At 39.6% G+C, this 20,089-nt stretch overlaps 1 pseudogene; it reads right to left on the reverse strand.

The window, feature by feature from the left end:
* Nucleotides 1-15,804: 15,804 nt before the first annotated feature.
* On the reverse strand, nt 15,805-16,339 carry LOC145714159 (large ribosomal subunit protein eL29 pseudogene; annotated as a pseudogene).
* Nucleotides 16,340-20,089: the final 3,750 nt, after the last annotated feature.

The following is a 20,089-nucleotide window of genomic DNA, read 5'->3' on the forward strand; positions in this document are numbered from 1 at the left end:
GAATCTTACTGAACTTAGGCAAACACATAAGTTGTCATGAAAAATTAGAATATTTGATAAAAGAGTTTATGAATTCTGGGGGAATCATGTAAGGAGAAGAAGATAAATATTCCACCCTTTGTTGCAAAGATAAACTTTACCAAGTAGCTGTACATTATAAGTAGCTTGAAAGAGAGGAAAAGATGGGTGCTTTAAATCTGGAAAGCAAAACATTAAACAACTAGCATTGTTTAAATGAACTCATGAAAATTATCATCATCATTATCAGTTCATTCAGTCTTATTTAATTAATTTTTGCTTGCTTTGTCTTGGATTAGCCACTTTTTGAATCAGTTTTCCATTAAGTTCTAGAAATCTTTACCCAGTTTACTATTAAGATCTTAAAGTTAGTAGAATTCTGCATTTTAGAGTACTTATCAGGGTCTTTTCCCCGAATCTCTTGAAAGGCGAAGCACTTTTGTCTGTAGTTCACTGTAACCATTTTCAGAGAAGTGAGAGGAAAGCAATAACTGTAAGTGGCAAAAGACTTAAAAATAGCCAATTTTGATTGTAATCAATTTTGATTGTAATCAAATCAAATACAATTTTGATTGTAATCCCAATCAAAATGGCACCAGCATTCTTCTTGAAGCTAGAACAAGCAATCTTAAAATTTGTATGAAACCACAAAAGACCCCAAATAGCCAAAGTAATATTGAAGAAGAAGACCAAAGTGGGAGGCATCACAATCCCAGACTTTAGCCTCTACTACAAAGCTGTAATCATCAAGACAGCATGGTATTGGCACAAAAACAGACACATAGACCAATGGAATAGAGACTCCAGAATTGGACCCACAAATGTATGGCCAACTAATCTTTGACAAAGCGGAAAAGAATATCCAATGGAAAAAAGACAGACTCTTTAACAAATGGTTCTGGGAGAACTGGACAGCAACATGCAGAAGAATGAAACTAGACCACTTTCTTACACCATTCACAAAAATAAACTCAAAATGGATAAAGGACCTGAATATGAGACAGGAAACCATCAAAACCCTAGAGGAGAAAGCAGGGAAAAACTTCTCTGATCTCAGCCGCAGCAATTTCTTACTTGACACATTTCTAAAGGCAAGATAATTAAAAGAAAAAACGAACTATTGGGACCTCATGAAGATAAAAAGCTTCTGCACTGCAAAGGAAACAATCAACAAAACTAAAAGGCAACCGATGAATGGGAGAAGATAATTGCAAATGACATATCAGATAAAGGTTTAGTATCCAAAATCTATAAAGAACTTAACCAAGTTCAACACCTGAAAAACAAATAATCCAGTGAAGAAATGGGTAGAAGACATAAATAGACACCTTTCCAAAGAAGCCATCCAGATGGCCAACGGACACATGAAAAGACGCTCAACATCACTCATCATCAGGGAAATACAAATCAAAACCACATTGAGATACCACCTCACACAAGTCAGAGTGGCTAAAATTAACAACTCAGGAAACAACACATGTTGGCAAGGATATGGATAAATGGGAACCCTCTTGCACTGTTGGTGGGAATGCAAACTGGTGCAGCCGCTCTGGAAAACAGTGTGAAGATTCCTCCAAAAGTTAAAAATAGATCTATCCTATGACCCAGCAACAGCACTGCTAGCAATTTACCCAAGGGATACAGGAGTGCTGATGCATAGGGGCACTTGTACCCCAATGTTTATAGCAGCACTTTCAACAATAGCCAAATTATGGAAAGAGCCTAAATGTCCATCAACTGATGAGTGGAAAAAGAAGTTGTGGTTTATATACACAATGGAATACTATTTAGCAATGAGAAAGAATGAAATCTGGCCTTTTGTAGCAATGTGGATGGAACTGGAGAGTGTTATGCTAAGTCAAATAAGTCATACAGAGAAAGACAGATACCATACGTTTTCACTCTTATGTGGATCCTGAGAAACTTAACAGAAGACCATGGGGGAGGGGAAGGAAAAAAGAAAAAGTTAGAGAGGGAGGGAGGCAAACCATAAGAGACTCTTAAAAACTGAGAATAAACTGAAGGTTGATGGGGGTGGGAGGGAGGGGAAAGTGGGTGATGGGCATTGAGGAGGCACCTGTCGGGATGAGCCCTGGGTGTTGTATGGAAACCAATTTGACAATAAACTTCATATTAAAAAAAAATAGCCAAGTTTAAGATCTGTGGAGGATTCATATGCACATAGAAAAAACATTATGCAATTTACTTAGTTAAGCATTCAGCCAAAGTGACAGAGATCTCAAAGGCAAATACACATAGTCAAGTAGTTATATAAAAAAAAATAACCTTAGTTCTTTTAATAGAGAAGACTCGTTTATTTTTCTAAGTAATCAAAGATTTGATAAAGACCATGTGAAGCACTGGAAATATTTTTATAAGCCACAGAATCCTTGTTTCCTAGGGAGATTACATTAGAGGTAAAGAAACTTCGTGTATAATTTCTTATTAAGAGCACGTCAACAATCTAAAAAACCTGTCCTTTTAACAGAAAATCAAAATCTAATTCTGCCTCACTATACCTTTAATATTAAAATTCTTCCATTTTTTAACTTAAAACATTCCAGTCTTACCTTGACCACATAAAATTCCTTTCTCAAGATTCCTTTTCCACAAACCTTCTACAGCCTTCTGTATCCATTCAATTTTTGCCCTTCTTCCTTTCTTCTTCTGGAATAATCATTTTTCTGTAGGACAAAATTACTTTCTTTTCTCTTTCATGAAAAAACACCCCCATGTCATTAATACCTTTTCTTGTCCAAATAACACACTTTATTTTCCTTACCTACTTTTCATATACAGTCTTCTCTTTTTACCCTTATTATTTATAATAGTTGTATTTTTACATATTGATTATAAATTTTTAACTACTTTAATCTTCACTTCCCAGTGATAAACAGGAAGCAGGCAAGTGTAAACTGTCTCTCATGTATTAGCATCCTGTAGTAGAGTAGCAATTTATAAGTACATTTCAGAATTTTCTAGAAGTACATTCTTCCTCCTAGTGAATTTTTCAATGTGGCTCAAGACATATTTACTAAAAGGCCCAAATATTTTTTATCTCTCTGTAAAAAAAAAAAAAAGCCAAAAGTAAATAAACCTAAACTTATGCTTAGTGTTTAATGTTTTTCTTATTTGGGAATGATTTAGATATTCAATAAATATCCATTAGTTAGTTTAAGTTAGTATAAACTTTTATTTGCACTTGTTTAAAGTACTTGCTTTTAACAGTTATTCTTGGATTAGACATCAAACAGCTAACCATCATCTGAAATTATTTTTCTTGTTGACAAATTTTAAGACATGCCTACTTTTATGAAACCAACAAACTTAAACTGGCTTTTATTTATCAAAGATTATCCTAGATTATTTGGGTTAGTTTTTCTGTTTCTGAGAGTATACTTGACTTTTATAAATTTAATTTTCTGTAAGCCAGGTAAATAGAGCTCTTTACAAATAAATTTTGGAAATATCATCCAGAGGTAGAAAACTGCCACATATCTATAACATACAGACAAATATGGAGATCTTTTAACTTTTGTTTTAAAAATTTTAGCCATGTCTCAAAACTCAGAAGAATAACTACATCCAAATTGTGTTTCTGGCAGGTGAACTAAGCTAAAGTTACCTGTTCAGATGGCCACACGTTTTTACTAAAGATTTTTTACTTGCATGCTGTAAGGTTCCTTTTAGAGCTATTTTTGAATACATTTTGTCTTTTAGAAGCTTCTTCATACTAATCAAAGAATGCATTCCATTGTCTCTGAGAGGTTTAGAATTTTCTCTTTTAAGGATGACCCTCAACGTGGACTTACCTAAGTTACAGATTCCCCAAAGTGGCCACTACAATTCCAAAAGTTCACCCATTTCCCAAAAAGGCATCAGATTCTGGTCTATAGATGAGGTAGAACACGTCTTTGCCTTTAGGTTCCCTAAGACATCTTACCTATGAGGAGCCCTACTTCCCAACATGTGCTCCAAGACACAGGAAATTTTTCTTTCCTTTTGAACAGAATAGAGTGACTTAGGAAGAAGCTTCAACAAACAAAAACAGAAAGCAAACATGCACATGCATGTTAGACAGCTCAAAACATGGAGCGAGTGGATCTCAGATCCAAGAGACACTTACCCTCAGTCTCCAGGGTTGGGGAGAAAGCAGGGAGCTCAGTGGGCTCTGTGGGTACCGGCATCTGTTTCGTCACCAGCCTCAGAGTCTTTGGGGGATCTTCTTTGGATCCATGAGATCTCAAAAGTTCAGAAATAACAGAAGTAAATCCATTTAACCATTGAAATAATAATTAGTAAAAGTCTACTGTTCGCAAAACAATGAGACGGTTTGCAAACCAGGGGCCCTCAAACCAGAACATGGAATGAGGCTCAGGGGTATGTTGTTATAAAGCAGCTTATATTGTGAGAAAGCAGACTGTTTATTCTTTACAGTGATGGGTTACAGTATTAGAATTTTCCAAAATGACAGGTAATTGGTCAGTGGTGATCTCATATCAACCTTTGGAAACAGTTCATAAGCAAGAAATGACCCAGGTCAAGTTAGTCTTGGAAAATAAGTAGATTAAGCCATAACTAAATTAAATAAATAAATTTAGTCATAACTAAATTGGTTTTGTCTGCTCAGAGAATTTTCAAGGCTGGTCTCCATTTGTTTTTGATTTTAACATGTACATATCTAAATTATCTTTAATGAATCATCTAGGTAAGCAAATGAGGGGGTGTAGAAAAGGAGCATTTAAGTAAATAATTATACTGAAAACATGTGCTTTGTCAAGCATTTTATTAATGCATCATAAAAATTTTCTGAGAACATATGTGAATTCATAAAACCTGTCAGGGGAGATGGATGCTCTTTAAAAAAAGCTTGTGCAATTATCACTGAGTGTTTGTGGCGTTTCCTGAGTAATGGAAAAATAACTGTACAAATATTAGTGTGGCCAAACAAAACCCAGTTTGAGCAGGACAGGAAACCATAGCAACTCATCTTTTTTACTCTGAAATAACAGAAGAAATTGTAACCTGACAATGATCTCAGAACAACATATTTCTGCCTAAGCATTGTTTAATTTTATATTATTTATGCTCAGTAGAATTATTCAGTTACAGTCCACATTTTCTAACAGTTTTTCCCTCAGAGTTTTATGGAAAAAGGGAAAGATATGTGGTTTATTTTATGACTTCTGATAGGAAAGTTCATATTTTAGGGCTAATACTTTCCCCCCAGGAATAACTCAGGTTCTGTGTAATAAAAAATTGGAAAAAAAGGAAAAGATAGATTTATATAAGCTGCTAGGAAATCAAGTTGTCTGGGCATAATTTGGGTTTTTTTTTAAATATGAAATTTATTGTCAAATTGGTTTCCATACAACACCCAGTGCTCATCCCAACAGGTGCCCTCCTCAATACCCATCACCCACCCTCCCCTCCCTCCCACCCCCCATCAACCCTCAGTTTGTTCTCAGTTTTTAAGAGTCTCTTATGTTTTGGCTCCCTCCGTCTCTAACCTTTCTTTTTTTTTTTTCCTTCCCCTCCCCCATGGCCTTCTGGTAAGTTTCTCAGGATCCACATAAGAGTGAAAACATATGTATATGTTTCTCTGTATAAAGAAATGGAAAAACATTCCGTGCTTATGGATTGGAAGAATAAATATTGTTAAAGTGTCAATACTACCCAAAACTATCTACACATTCAATGCAATCCCAATTTGGGGGGTTTTTAAGCCCACATGGAGAAGGTAGTGTAATTTCTCAAGTCATATCAGAAAATCATGTTATAAGCCAGAGCCTGTTCCAAATGCTTTTTTAGCTCAAATGAACATACAAAACTTCACATTTGCCCTTGTGAAGATCTCTGAGAGCAAGCTCCCACTGTCTTTGGTCCAAGAAAATGGTCCTGGTTCTCAGGGTGAGAAGGTGCTGTCCCCTTGAATGGCATAGCTTCAGAGAGTACTCTTGTGACGCTGTCAGTCTTTGAGGCAGGGTTTTCTCCAGTCACCTCCTCAATTAAAGCAGCTCCAAATTTTCATAGTCTGTTTTCTAAGCTTTGGTTTAAATAAAGGCTTCTGACCAAAATATATGTAACTATTGAACCAGTTAATGGCCAATAGCTACCATTTCTTGCCTTCTTTCCCCTAGAAACCTTCCCTTGAAAGGAAGTACTAACATATATTTTTGATGAACCCCTGTATAAAGACACTCTTTTATTTATTTTATTTAAAGTTGAATTAAAACATTTTAGAAGTATACTGTAAAATAAAAATCTAAAAGATGAGAGATATTTTTACGACTTCTTACAGAAGTTAGCACACACAGACTTACTTAGTCCTTTCTAAATGAGTATGTATGGGCAGGAGGGTGAGGGTTTGTTGTTTCAGCCTTCATTTATATCCATTTAAATATTTCAGGATCAAGCCTAACATGGCTAGGAAAAGAAGCAAGTCCTTATTGTATTATGCATAGAGATTAAGCTTTAATACACCATATGTGCTGCAACTTTTAATAAGATTTATACTTTTATTTTTATTATTTTTTTATATTCATGAAAATAGTTTTAATTTTGTAAACCTCCCGAAAAGGTATGGGGGACCCTCAAGACTCTCTGGGCCATACTTTAAAAAAACCTTTTTCTTTATACAAAATACCTTCACAAACAAATCTCATTTGACTCACAGAAACCCTTGGAATTGGGCACGTTTTTAAACAGATGAGGAATCGAGACAGAGGTCAACCAATTCATCCACCATCACATGGATTCCTGTCTTTAGAGTCTGAGCCCAGGACTCCATTCCAGATATGCACCATATCAACTTTGAAAAGCTTCTTAACCACCCGCCTTTTGCCAGAGCAACAGTCTGGGAATACTCAAAGATTTTTTTTTTTTACACAATAATTAGGATAGCTAATATATTAACTCTAGAATGTGGTATAAAAACAGAGATCTTGAGACTTAGGGAAAACAGAGCATGACATAGCAGAGATAAACTCAGGTCCTAGCAGGCAGGAGCCCCAACTTCTAGACGCCAACTCCTTCAAGTATTGTGTGACTTGAGATGAGTTTCTGTACCTCTTTGGGCACCAGGACTGCATCATCTGCAGAATGGAATGATGTTATCTTACATGCCTAAAGTCATGGTCCCTGCTGGTGGAAGGGCTGTCATTTACCAAAACTTCCAGTCATTTGGAAGGTAGGAATACAACACAGCTGAAATGGACTCTCATTTTGAAAGTATAGTTCCTCTAATCCATCCTTTTTCTCTAGAGGAATATTTGGAGCTTGGTATTTATTGAAACCTATTTCATTCACTTTTCTTGTACTCTCTTCAGCCCTTTTTAAAAAATGATTTATTGGCAAGTTGTGGGGAAAAAGCTTAGGAATTCCCTGAGTCTGCACCAATGGGTTAACAAGGCATAAATAATTAGAAATCCACAGGATGTTCACACCCAAGTTTGGGTAAACAAGATTAGGAAATAGGTATAGGTAAGGCAGGGCAAAGGCCCCAGTATAGATAGGGCGGGGCAAAGGCCCCAGTATAGGACAAAGGTATATGAGGTAAACAAGATTAAGTATTCAGGGCAGAAATGACCCCCAACTTTGTACTATAGCAGAAAGCTGCTTTCACAGGAAGGAGGGACCAAATTAGGTAAACAGGTAAATAGGGCTATATACTGCTCTGGGTGAAGTTGCCCAGAGAGGAGCTAATTAGCAGAAGAAAAGTGCCTTGTTGACCCTGAGATAGCTTGCTCTGTCTTTCTTACCCCCTAGACCAGTTTAGGTACACAGAGGTGGTGCCTCAAGTCTGCTGTAAACAACCTTCTGCTCAGCGCCAGGATTTTGTTTTGTATTAACCCAAACCCCTAACACAGCACATTTTCAAAACCGCCTTTCACTCACGCCCACGAGTTAATGTTTACAGTTCCATTGTCTTTTTGTGCATGTCCATCATGCTTGTAAGCCTTCTGACCCTGATAAAAATGGAGCAAGGACCCTTAATCAGGGGTCTTGTCTTCTCCCAGACCTCAGCCTCTCTCGCTTTTTAATCCTGCATCCTCCTTTCTTGCTGGACAAGAAAGAACTCCAGACCCAGAGTCTATGACAGCAAGTTAGCTAACATACAGTGTAAATGGTGTAGGCTTGGCTTCGGGAGTTGATTTCCATGATTCATCACTTACACACAACACCCAGTGCTCATCCCAACAAGTGCCCTCCTCATTGCCCATTACCCATTTTCCCCGACCCCCACCCCCCCCATCAGCCCTCAGTTTGTTCTTTGTATTTAAGAATCTCTTATGGGTTTGCCTCCTCTCTGTAACTTATTTTTCCTTCCCTTCCCCCATAGTCTTCTGTTAAGTTTCTCAAATTCTACATATGAGTGAAAATATATGATATCTATCCTTCTCTCACTGACTTATTTCACTTAGCATAATACCCTCCAGTTCCATCCACGTTGTTGCAAATGGCAAGATTTCATTTTTTCTCATTGCCAAGTAGTATTCCATTTGTGTGTATGTGTACACACAACATCTTCTTTATCCATTCATCATTTGTTGGACATTAGGACTCTTTCCATAATTTGGCTTTTAAAATGCTTGCCTTAGGGAGGGCACTTGTGATGAGCAATGGGTGTTGTATGTAGGTGATGAATCACTAAATTCTTCTCCTGAAACTAATATTACACTCTATGTTAACTAATTGGAATTTCAATAAAAAGTCAGAAAGAAAAAAAAAACCTGAAAGGGGCACCTGGGTGGCTCAGTCAGCTGAGCGTCAGACTTCAGCTCTGGTCGTGATCTCATGGTTCATGAGTTCCAGCCCCGCATCTGGCTGCCTGCTGTTAGCACAGAGCCTGCTTCAGGTCCTCTGTTCCCCTCTCTCTCTTCCCCTACCCTGCTTGCACTCTCTCCCTCTCAAAAATAAACATTAAAAAAACAAAACTAGGGGGGGTTCCGGAAGATGGCGGCATAGGAGGACGCGGGGCTCACAGCGCGTCCTGCCGATCACTTAGATTCCACCTACACCTGCCTAAAGAACCCAGAAAACCGCCAGAGGATTAGCAGAAGGGAGTCTCCGGAGTCAAGCGCAGACTAGAGGCCCACGGAAGAGGGTAGGAAGGGCGGCGAGGCGGTGCGCGCTCCACAGACTGGCGGGAGGGAGCCGGGGCGGAGGGGCGGCTCGCCGGCCAAGCAGAGCCCCCCAGTCTGGCTGGCAAAAGCGGAGGGGCCGGACAGACTGTGTTCCGACAGCAAGCGCGACTTAGCGTCTGGGAGGTCATAAGTTAACAGCTCTGCTCGGAAAGCGGGAAGGCTGGAGGACAAAGGCAGGGAGAGCTGCTGAGCCCCCGGACGGCAGAGCTCAGCTTGGCGGGGAACAAAGGCGCCAGCGCCATCTCCCCCGCCCATCCCCCAGCCAAAATCCCAAAGGGAACCAGTTCCTGCCAGGGAACTTGCTCGCTCCGCGCAAACACCCAACTCTGTGCTTCTGTGGAGCCAAACCTCCGGCAGCGGATCTGACTCCCTCCCGCTGCCACAGGGCTCCTCCTGAAGTGGATCACCTAAGGAGAAGCGAGCTAAGCCTGCCCCTCCACCCCCCGTGCACCTTGCCTACCCACCCCAGCTAATACACCAGATCCCCAGCAACACAAGCCTGGCAGTGTGCAAGTAGCCCAGACGGGACACGCCACCCCACAGTGAATCTCGCCCCTAGGAGAGGGGAAGAGAAGGCACACACCAGTCTGACTGTGGCCCCAGCGGTGGGCTGGGGGCAGACATCGGGTCGGACTGCGGCCCCACCCACTAACTCCAGTTATACACCACAGCACAGGGGAAGTGCACTGCAGGTCCTCACCACGCAAGGGACTCTCCAAAATGACCAAACGGAAGAATTCCCCTCAGAAGAATCTCCAGGAAATAACAACAGCTAATGAACTGATCAAAAAGGATTTAAATAATATAACAGAAAGTGAATTTAGAATAATAGTCATAAAATTAATCGCTGGGCTTGAAAACAGTATACAGGACAGCAGAGAATCTCTTGCCACAAAGATCGAGGGACTAAGGAACAGTCACGAGGAGTTGAAAAACGCTTTAAACGAAATGCAAAACAAAATGGAATCCACGATGGCTCGGCTTGAAGAGGCAGAGGAGAGAATAGGTGAACTAGAAGATAAAGTTATGGAGAAAGAGGAAGCTGAAAGAAAGAGAGATAAAAAAATCCAGGAGTATGAGGGGAAAATTAGAGAACTAAGTGATACACTAAAAAAAAATAATATACGCATAATTGGTATCCCAGAGGAGGAAGAGAGAGGGAAAGGTGCTGAAGGGGTACTTGAACAAATTATAGCTGAGAACTTCCCTGAACTGGGGAAGGAAAAAGGCATTGAAATCCAAGAGGCACAGAGAACTCCCTTCAGACGTAACTTGAATCGATCTTCTGCACGACATATCATAGTGAAACTGGCAAAATACAAGGATAAAGAGAAAATTCTGAAAGCAGCAAGGGATAAACGTGCCCTCACATATAAAGGGAGACCTATAAGACTCGTGACTGATCTCTCCTTTGAAACTTGGCAGGCCAGAAAGGCTTGGCACGATATCTACAGTGTGCTAAACAGAAAAAATATGCAGCCGAGAATCCTTTATCCAGCAAGTCTGTCATTTAGAATAGAAGGAGAGATAAAGGTCTTCCCAAACAAACAAAAACTGAAGGAATTTGTCACCACGAAACCAGCCCTACAAGAGATCCTAAGGGGGATCCTGTGAGACAAAGTACCAGAGACATCACTACAAGCATAAAACATACAGACATCACAATGACTCTAAACCCATATCTTTCTATAATAACACTGAATGTAAATGGATTAAATGCGCCAACCAAAAGACATAGGGTATCAGAATGGATAAAAAAACAAGACCCATCTATTTGCTGTCTACAAGAGACTCATTTTAGATCTGAGGACACCTTTAGATTGAGAGTGAGGGGATGGAGAACTATTTATCATGCTCCTGGAAGCCAAAAGAAAGCTGGAGTAGCCATACTTATATCAGACAAACTAGACTTTAAATTAAAGGCTGTAACAAGAGATGAAGAAGGGCATTATATAATAATCACAGGGTCTATCCACCAGGAAGAGCTAACTATTATAAATGTCTATGCGCCAAATACCGGAGCCCCCAGATATATAAAACAATTACTCATAAACATAAGGAACCTTATTGATAAGAATGTGGTCATTGCAGGGGACTTTAACACCCCACTTACAGAAATGGATAGATCATCTAGACACACAGTCAATAAAGAAACAAGGGCCCTGAATGATACATTGGATCAGATGGACTTGACAGATATATTTAGAACTCTGCATCCCAAAGCAACAGAATATACTTTCTTCTCGAGTGCACATGGAACATTCTCCAAGATAGATCATATACTGGGTCACAAAACAGCCCTTCATAAGGTTACAAGAATTGAAATTATACCATGCATACTTTCAGACCACAATGCTATGAAGCTTGAAATCAACCACAGGAAAAAGTCTGGAAAACCTCCAAAAGCATGGAGGTTAAAGAACACCCTACTAACGAATGAGTGGGTCAACCAGGCAATTAGAGAAGAAATTAAAACATATATGGAAACAAACGAAAATGAAAATACAACAATCCAAACGCTTTGGGATGCAGCGAAGGCAGTCCTGAGAGGAAAATACATTGCAGTCCAGGCCTATCTCAAGAAACAAGAAAAATCCCAAATACAAAATCTAACAGCACACCTAAAGGAAATAGAAGCAGAACAGCAAAGGCAGCCTAAACCCAGCAGAAGAAGAGAAATAATAAAGATCAGAGCAGAAATAAACAATATAGAATCTAAAAAAACTGTAGAGCAGATCAACGAAACCAAGAGTTGGTTTTCTGAAAAAATAAACAAAATTGACAAACCTCTAGCCAGGCTTCTCAAAAAGAAAAGGGAGATGACCCAAATAGATAAAATCATGAATGAAAATGGAATGATTACAACCAATCCCTCAGAGATACAAACAATTATCAGGGAATACTATGAAAAATTATATGCCAGCAAATTGGACAACCTGGAAGAAATGGACAAATTTCTAAACACCCACACTCTTCCAAAACTCAATCAGGAGGAAATAGAAAGCTTGAACAGACCCATAACCAGCGAAGAAATTGAATCGGTTATCAAAAATCTCCCAACAAATAAGAGTCCAGGACCAGATGGCTTCCCAGGGGAGTTCTACCAGACATTTAAAGCAGAGATAATACCTATCCTTCTCAAGCTATTCCAAGAAATAGAAAGGGAAGGAAAACTTCCAGACTCATTCTATGAAGCCAGTATTACTTTGATTCCTAAACCAGACAGAGACCCAGTAAAAAAAAAGAACTACAGGCCAATATCCCTGATGAATATGGATGCAAAAGTTCTTAATAAGATACTAGCTAATCAAATTCAACAGCATATAAAAAGAATTATTCACCATGATCAAGTGGGATTCATTCCTGGGATGCAGGGCTGGTTCAACATTCGCAAATCGATCAACGTGATACATCACATTAACAAAAAAAAAGAGAAGAACCATATGATCCTGTCAATCGATGCAGAAAAGGCCTTTGACAAAATCCAGCACCCTTTCTTAATAAAAACCCTTGAGAAAGTCGGGATAGAAGGAACATACTTAAAGATCATAAAGGCCATTTATGAAAAGCCCACAGCTAACATCATCCTCAATGGGGAAAAACTGAGAGCTTTTTCCCTGAGATCAGGAACACGACAGGGATGCCCACTGTCACCGCTGCTGTTTAACATAGTGCTGGAAGTTCTAGCCTCAGCAATCAGACAACAAAAGGAAATCAAAGGCATCAAAATTGGCAAAGATGAAGTCAAGCTTTCGCTTTTTGCAGATGACATGATATTATACATGGAAAATCCGATAGACTCCACCAAAAGTCTGCTAGAACTGATACATGAATTCAGCAAAGTTGCAGGATACAAAATCAATGTGCAGAAATCAGTTGCATTCTTATACACTAACAATGAAGCAACAGAAAGACAAATGAAGAAACTGATCCCATTCACAATTGCACCAAGAAGCATAAAATACCTAGGAATAAATCTAACCAAAGATGTAAAAGATCTGTATGCTGAAAACTATAGAAAGCTTATGCAGGTAATTGAAGAAGATATAAAGAAATGGAAAGACATTCCCTGCTCATGGATTGGAAGAATAAATATTGTCAAAATGTCAATACTACCCAAAGCTATCTACACATTCAATGCAATCCCTATCAAAATTGCACCAGCATTCTTCTCGAAACTAGAACAAGCAATCCTAAAATTCATATGGAACCACAAAAGGCCCCGAATAGCCAAAGTAATTTTGAAGAAGAAGACCAAAGCAGGAGGCATCACAATCCCAGACTTTAGCCTCTACTACAAAGCTGTCATCATCAAGACAGCATGGTATTGGCATAAAAACAGACACATAGACCAATGGAATAGAATAGAAACCCCAGAACTAGACCCACAAACGTATGGCCAACTCATCTTTGACAAAGCAGGAAAGAACATCCAATGGAAAAAAGTCTCTTTAACAAATGGTGCTGGGAGAACTGGACAGCAACATGCAGAAGGTTGAAACTAGACCACTTTCTCACACCATTCACAAAAATAAACTCAAAATGGATAAAGGACCTGAATGTGAGACAGGAAACCATCAAAACCTTAGAGGAGAAAGCAGGAAAAGACCTCTCTGACCTCAGCCGTAGCAATCTCTTACTCGGCACATCCCCAAAGGCAAGGGAATTAAAAGCAAAAGTGAATTACTGGGACCTTATGAAGATAAAAAGCTTCTGCACAGCAAAGGAAACAACCAACAAAACTAAAAGGCAACCAACGGAATGGGAAAAGATATTTGCAAATGACACATCGGACAAAGGGCTAGTATCCAAAATCTATAAAGAGCTCATCAAACTCCACACCCGAAAAACAAATAACCCAGTGAAGAAATGGGCAGAAAACATGAATAGACACTTCTCTAAAGAAGACATCCGGATGGCCAACAGGCACATGAAAAGATGTTCAACGTCGCTCCTTATCAGGGAAATACAAATCAAAACCACACTCAGATACCACCTCACGCCAGTCAGAGTGGCCAAAATGAACAAATCAGGAGACTATAGATGCTGGAGAGGATGTGGAGAAACAGGAACCCTCTTGCACTGTTGGTGGGAATGCAAATTGGTGCAGCCGCTCTGGAAAGCAGTGTGGAGGTTCCTCAGAAAATTAAAAATAGACCTACCCTATGACCCAGCAATAGCACTGCTAGGAATTTATCCAAGGGATACAGGAGTACTGATGCATAGGGGCACCTGTACCCCAATGTTTATAGCGGCACTCTCAACAATAGCCAAATTATGGAAAGAGCCTAAATGTCCATCAACTGATGAATGGATAAAGAAATTGTGGTTTATATACACAATGGAATACTACGTGGCAATGAGAAAAAATGAAATATGGCCTTTTGTAGCAACATGGATGGAACTGGAGAGTGTTATGCTAAGTGAAATAAGCCATACAGAGAAAGACAGATACCATATGGTTTCACTCTTATGTGGATCCTGAGAAACGTAACAGAAACCCATGGGGGAGGGGAAGGAAAAAAAAAAAAAAAAAGAGGTTAGAGTGGGAGAGAGCCAAAGCATAAGAGACTGTTAAAAACTGAGAACAAACTGAGGGTTGATGGGGGGTGGGAGGGAGGGCAGGGTAGGAGGGAGGGCAGGGTGGGTGATGGGTATTGAGGAGGGCACCTTTTGGGATGAGCACTGGGTGTTGTATGGAAACCAATTTGACAGTAAATTTCATATATTAAAAAATAAAAAAAATAAAAAATAAAAAAAATAAAAAAAAAAAAAAACACAAAACTATTTGTCTTATTTTGTTAAGAAAATGACATTCATTGTGGAGAAAATGGCAAAAAATCGGAAATGGTGAGACAGCCTAACACTTGGTGAGTGTGTACCATTATGTTTGTATGTCTAGGGCAGAGGGTTCATATGAGGAACTAGTAAGGTAGAAGATTAGAAAGAGAGTTCAGAGACAAATTGTGAAATCATTGACTTGCGAAATTAGAAAAATCTGAAAGGTCATTTATGTATACCTTTTCTCTGATGCACAAACTCCTTCTCCAGCAACACTAATAAGCAACCAGAGTCCCCTGCAGCTCCCATGTCAGTGAACGCATGACCTCAAAGGCAACCAACCCATCTCATTGTTTTACAGCTCTAAGGACCAACACTTCTTCTTGGTGTCAGAACTGTAACCTCCACCATCAGTCTTTTTTTGCCTCTGGAATGCCAAAGAATCTATTTTCTCTGTCAGTTCTTTCGAATGTTAAAAATCATTAAAAACAGTATTCTGGTACACTTTTTGCGTGATTTACGGCAGTCACATTCCGTAAGCTATGACAGCTTGCTCTTTGCCCAGAAGAGAGCTATATATTCTTAATAGTAACAAACACGTGTGTATTTCTTATTATGTGTCTGGTGCTCTAATTTACATATGCTAATTTTTCAGTCCTCATAAACTCCCTATGAGGTAGGTACTATTATTATGACCTTTTTTTCAAATGAGGAAACTGAGGTACACAGAGGTTAAGTGATTTATCCAAGGTTACATAGACACTGAGCAACAGAGCCAGACCTTCAAGATACCAAACCCTGGTATGAATGACTTTTTTTTTTTTTGACAGATCCTACCGCTGGATTATTTGTACAAGTAACATAAAGGGACACTGGCCCCATGCAGACAGAGCCTAGGGGTCACACCAGTCCTGTTCTCACGTCAGCTCCAGTATAGAATGGCCTTCGTGGGCACCTGGGCACCTTGGGGAGACTGAGCCACAGCAGGAGCTGGAGCCAGAGTCGCAGCTGCAGCCGGGGCTTTGATTTGAGTCTCGGCCTTGGCCTTTGGTCAGAGGAGCCTGAGACACTTGGCAATACAGGTACGAACATGTTTCCCAAACTTGAGGTGAGTGATGTAGGCAAGTCTATTGAGCTTGCACCTGCCGCCCTTTAGGATCTTGGGCTGGACAAGGGCACTGATAGCCTCAGCACGTGCATTCATGGCCATGGCAGGGTTGGTCTACATCTTCTTCAGGCCCTTCTCATTGTGCTTCTGGGTGAAGTGCATGTTCATCAGGAACTTGAAGGCTACCCCCTTAAGAGATTCATATCTTTGTGACCGGGGTTCTTGATGCCGTTTCTGTGCCGTTTTCGTGACTGGCTGTGCATGGGTGGTTCTTGGACATGACCATGTCTGTCCTGGAGCCTTGGCTCCCAAAGTGCTTCAGGGAGGAAGGGAAAGAGGATAACTTCTTCAGTAACCCATTTCCAGTATCTTTGCATTCGAAGAAGGAATGGGGGGCAGGTAAAGTAAAATGCTAAAACCAGAAAATTCCATCCATGGATTATCAGAAACTGACCTTAGATCTCTGTTTGCTACTTCCAGGTTAATTAGCAATGAATCCAGTTCTTTTGTTTTGTATATGACTCCTCATGACTTTGTTCCTTGAACTCATATTTTTGTTTAATTTCTTAAACCCAATTCCAGAGTAATAGAGTTGGGAGTGCTGCTTTACTATGTTTTATGCATCTTGTGCATTAGTCTCTCCATCATCTTCTTTTTTTCAAAATCAGCAATTAAATATTTAAATTATGTGAAAATCACCAAATCTTAGTAGTTTCATTTTAGGAAATGGTAATGCTTTGGAGAATAGTGTGTTCTTTTTCCAAATATGTCTGAGTCAGTTTTAATTCTTACATTTATAGTTGGCATACCTAACTCTGCAGTTTCATCCTTTGCTCAAGAGATGATGTCACCATGGATTGCCATTTATTGCTATAATTCCTTAAATGTACATTGGAGGCCACCTTGAGGTTTGAGTCTTCTTCGAAATCCCAGTGTATCTCTGTACTAAGATAGGTTCCAAAAGGTAGAAAATCTTCTGCATTGAAATAAGTAACTTGTCTATCTTAAGAAAGATTCTACCCCCTTAAATTCAAAGAAGGTACAGTGGGTTTACTGCCCACAGTTGGGTGTGTATATATGCAGTAGGCTCTATCAGAACGCTGCTCATCACTCTTACATTCACAGTTCCTGCACTGACAACTCTTTGTTTCAAGGATTTTCCTGCCCGTGGAAGTATGCTTAGCTCAAGCACAGGGCTGGTTGGAAGGGCCAGGAAGTTGTCATTGGTTAACCTCTTAACCAGTGACAAACTAGAATTGATGAATAAATACCTTCTTTGCTCCTTCGATGGAACAATGCTGAGGCATGTTCTACGCTGTCTCCCAGATGACCTCAGTAGAACTGAGCTCCCAATTGCCCACAGGGGTAACCACTCACTAACACTTTCTATATTAGCTCTTTTTGTTTTTCTCCTCACTTCTCCACTCCCTGCTGGTAATTACCTCCTAGATGTGTGCTAAAACCTTAGTCTGAGGGTCTTAGTCCTGGGGATCCCAGGCAGGTATTCTTTCCACACAAGAAAGCTCCATATAGGCAAAGTTATCTAGGAATACACTCCTGCCCTTGGAGACAATGCCCTCTCAGTTTTTCTTGCTAGTACTTGGCAACTGCATTCATGACTAGATATATCATCTTTATAGATGTGTCCTCTTCCTGCCATCAACTGTCATTATCACCCAAATTTTTCTTTTTTTTCTTTTTCTTTTTCTTTTCTCTTTCTTTTTTCTTTTTTTTTTTTTTTTTTTTTTTTTTTTTTTTTTTTTTTTTTGTCTTGTCCTATTGTCTAACTCAAATCACAGGAACACTCTGCTTGGCAGGCCTAGATTCTGGGCATGCAGTAGTAAGATAGGCATTAATTCTTGTTCTCCTCCTAAATGTTCTTATTATAATTAACTCAGCTCCTACACTGACCCTTCCCTCACTCTTGTGTCTGTTAAAATCAAGTTCTTTCAGTTAAGCCACACAAATATCTCCTCAACAATTTAGCTCTCTACCCTCACAGACATATCCCCAGCTTTGCACCTTACCATTCCTTGAAAACCTCACTCACACCAGCCCTTCAAATCTCTGTGTACCCTCACTCTTTTTCTCTCCATTTCAGTCCATTATCTACCCTGCTTCCACGGTATTTTTCAACAGTGTAAATTTAATTGTGTTATATTCTTGTCTTTTTTAAAAGTTTATTTTTGAGAGAGAGAGAGAGAGCATACACGCAGGGGGGGGGGGGGGCAGACATGGAGGGGGACAGAGGATCTGAAGCGGGCTCTGTGCTGACAGCAGAGAGCCTGAGACGGGGCTCGAACCCACAAACCATGAGATCCTGACCTGAGCCAAAGTCATATGTTCAACTGACTGAGCCATCCAGGCACCTCTATATTCTTACCTTTAAACCCTTCAGGCGTTCCATATTACCTTGACAACTGTCCCTACTTCTTAGCATGAAACCCAGTACCTCTTATTATCTGGTTTCCAACCGCCTCTGTAGACATGCCACTGTCCACACTTAACATCTACCCTGCATTCTAGACACAGTGAGCCATTTGCAGTTCCTTGAACACACGGTGACCTTTCAAAGGGCGTTTCAAGTGTTCCTGAGCCTCCAGTCTATTCTCTTCCCTATATACCATGATGCTTCCCATGTACTATTTCCCAAATGCAGCTTTAAGCAAAAATTTCCTGGGAGCAAGAATGAGAAGGAAGGGAGTATTATTGCAAGCCCTTTACAAAATAATTGTAGACACTTCACTTGGGAATTTCTAAGTGCAATGGAAATCTGGGTGAGTAGGTAAAGCAGCTACATAAATAAAATGCACACCTTTTTAGTCACATCAGGAGATTGCCTTGAGGTTTAAATGGCTGAGATCATTTCCACGCTCCTCACAGCTAGCCATCTATAATTAAACAGCGGCGCCAGTCGGCACACATTCATCATCTCTAAAGAAAATGAAAGTCACCTCCATAAATTTCAAAATGTGGGATATTAAAAGTTTGTTTTTATAATAGCTGATGCACAAGAATTTGTACTAACATCTGATCATGAAGTAATTTCTTCTTAAGCTGAATCTGTGTCCCAAGATTTAGAATTTACCAATAAAGAAAATCTGATAATATTTTCCTTGCTAAAAGCAAAGATAAATAAAATCTGATAATTTACATGATTCTTAAACTTAAATTTAGATTTTGATTGGCTTAGTAAATCGACTTTGTATTATAATCAGCTTATCACAAACACCTTTACCTCATGAAATTCTCCCTTTCATTCCCTTGAAAGAAGAATAACTCTCCTAAATATGATTTCCCTTCTGAAGTGCTCTGTGTTCTTTAGTCAAACTTGCAATTCCCTCTTTCTACCTTCTATTCCCTTAAGTACCAAAGTATAGTCTCTCTCTGGAAATAACAGCAGCTCCCAAAGTACTGAATTCCTAGAAAGAAACAGAGGACAACCCACTCTACTTTGCTTGTTCCTTAGACACTTTTGAGGATTGACTCTGGGCCTGGAGTTGGCCAATTTTTCCTCAAAAGGCCAGGGAGTAAATATTTTAGGCTTTGTAGGCCATACAGTCTCTGTTCTAACTGCCCCCACTCTGCCATTGTGGTAGACAAGCAGACATAGATAACACACAAAGGACTGAGTGTGTCTGTATTCCAGTAAAACTTTATTTACAGAAAGAGTCAGCAAGCATATTTGGCCCATGGGCCATAGCTTGCTGATCTCTGGTCTGCCCCTTAAATCCTGTATGGCATCCTCTTGGGCCAGTCGCAAAAGAATTATTTGATTTCTTTTAATACAATTTTCTTGAGCAAAACACATGAAAATAGCCCTCTTGCTCTGAGGACTCCCAATCTCAAAATCAAATAAAGTAATTATATTAATACTAGATATGCCTGTAGCGTGTAATTATTAGAAAGAAGGCAATAAGTATATACCATCAATTCCAGGTCAAAGGGAAAATACATTTAGAGACAGGAAAGAGATTAGGAAAGAGAATTCTGGCTATTCTCTGTCAAGACTGAATAGGATATGTAAGTTCAATCA

This window comes from Panthera onca, chromosome X (genome assembly GCF_046562875.1).
Source record: "Panthera onca isolate mPanOnc1 chromosome X, mPanOnc1 haplotype 2, whole genome shotgun sequence".
In the NCBI taxonomy this organism is placed as follows: Eukaryota; Metazoa; Chordata; class Mammalia; order Carnivora; family Felidae; genus Panthera; species Panthera onca.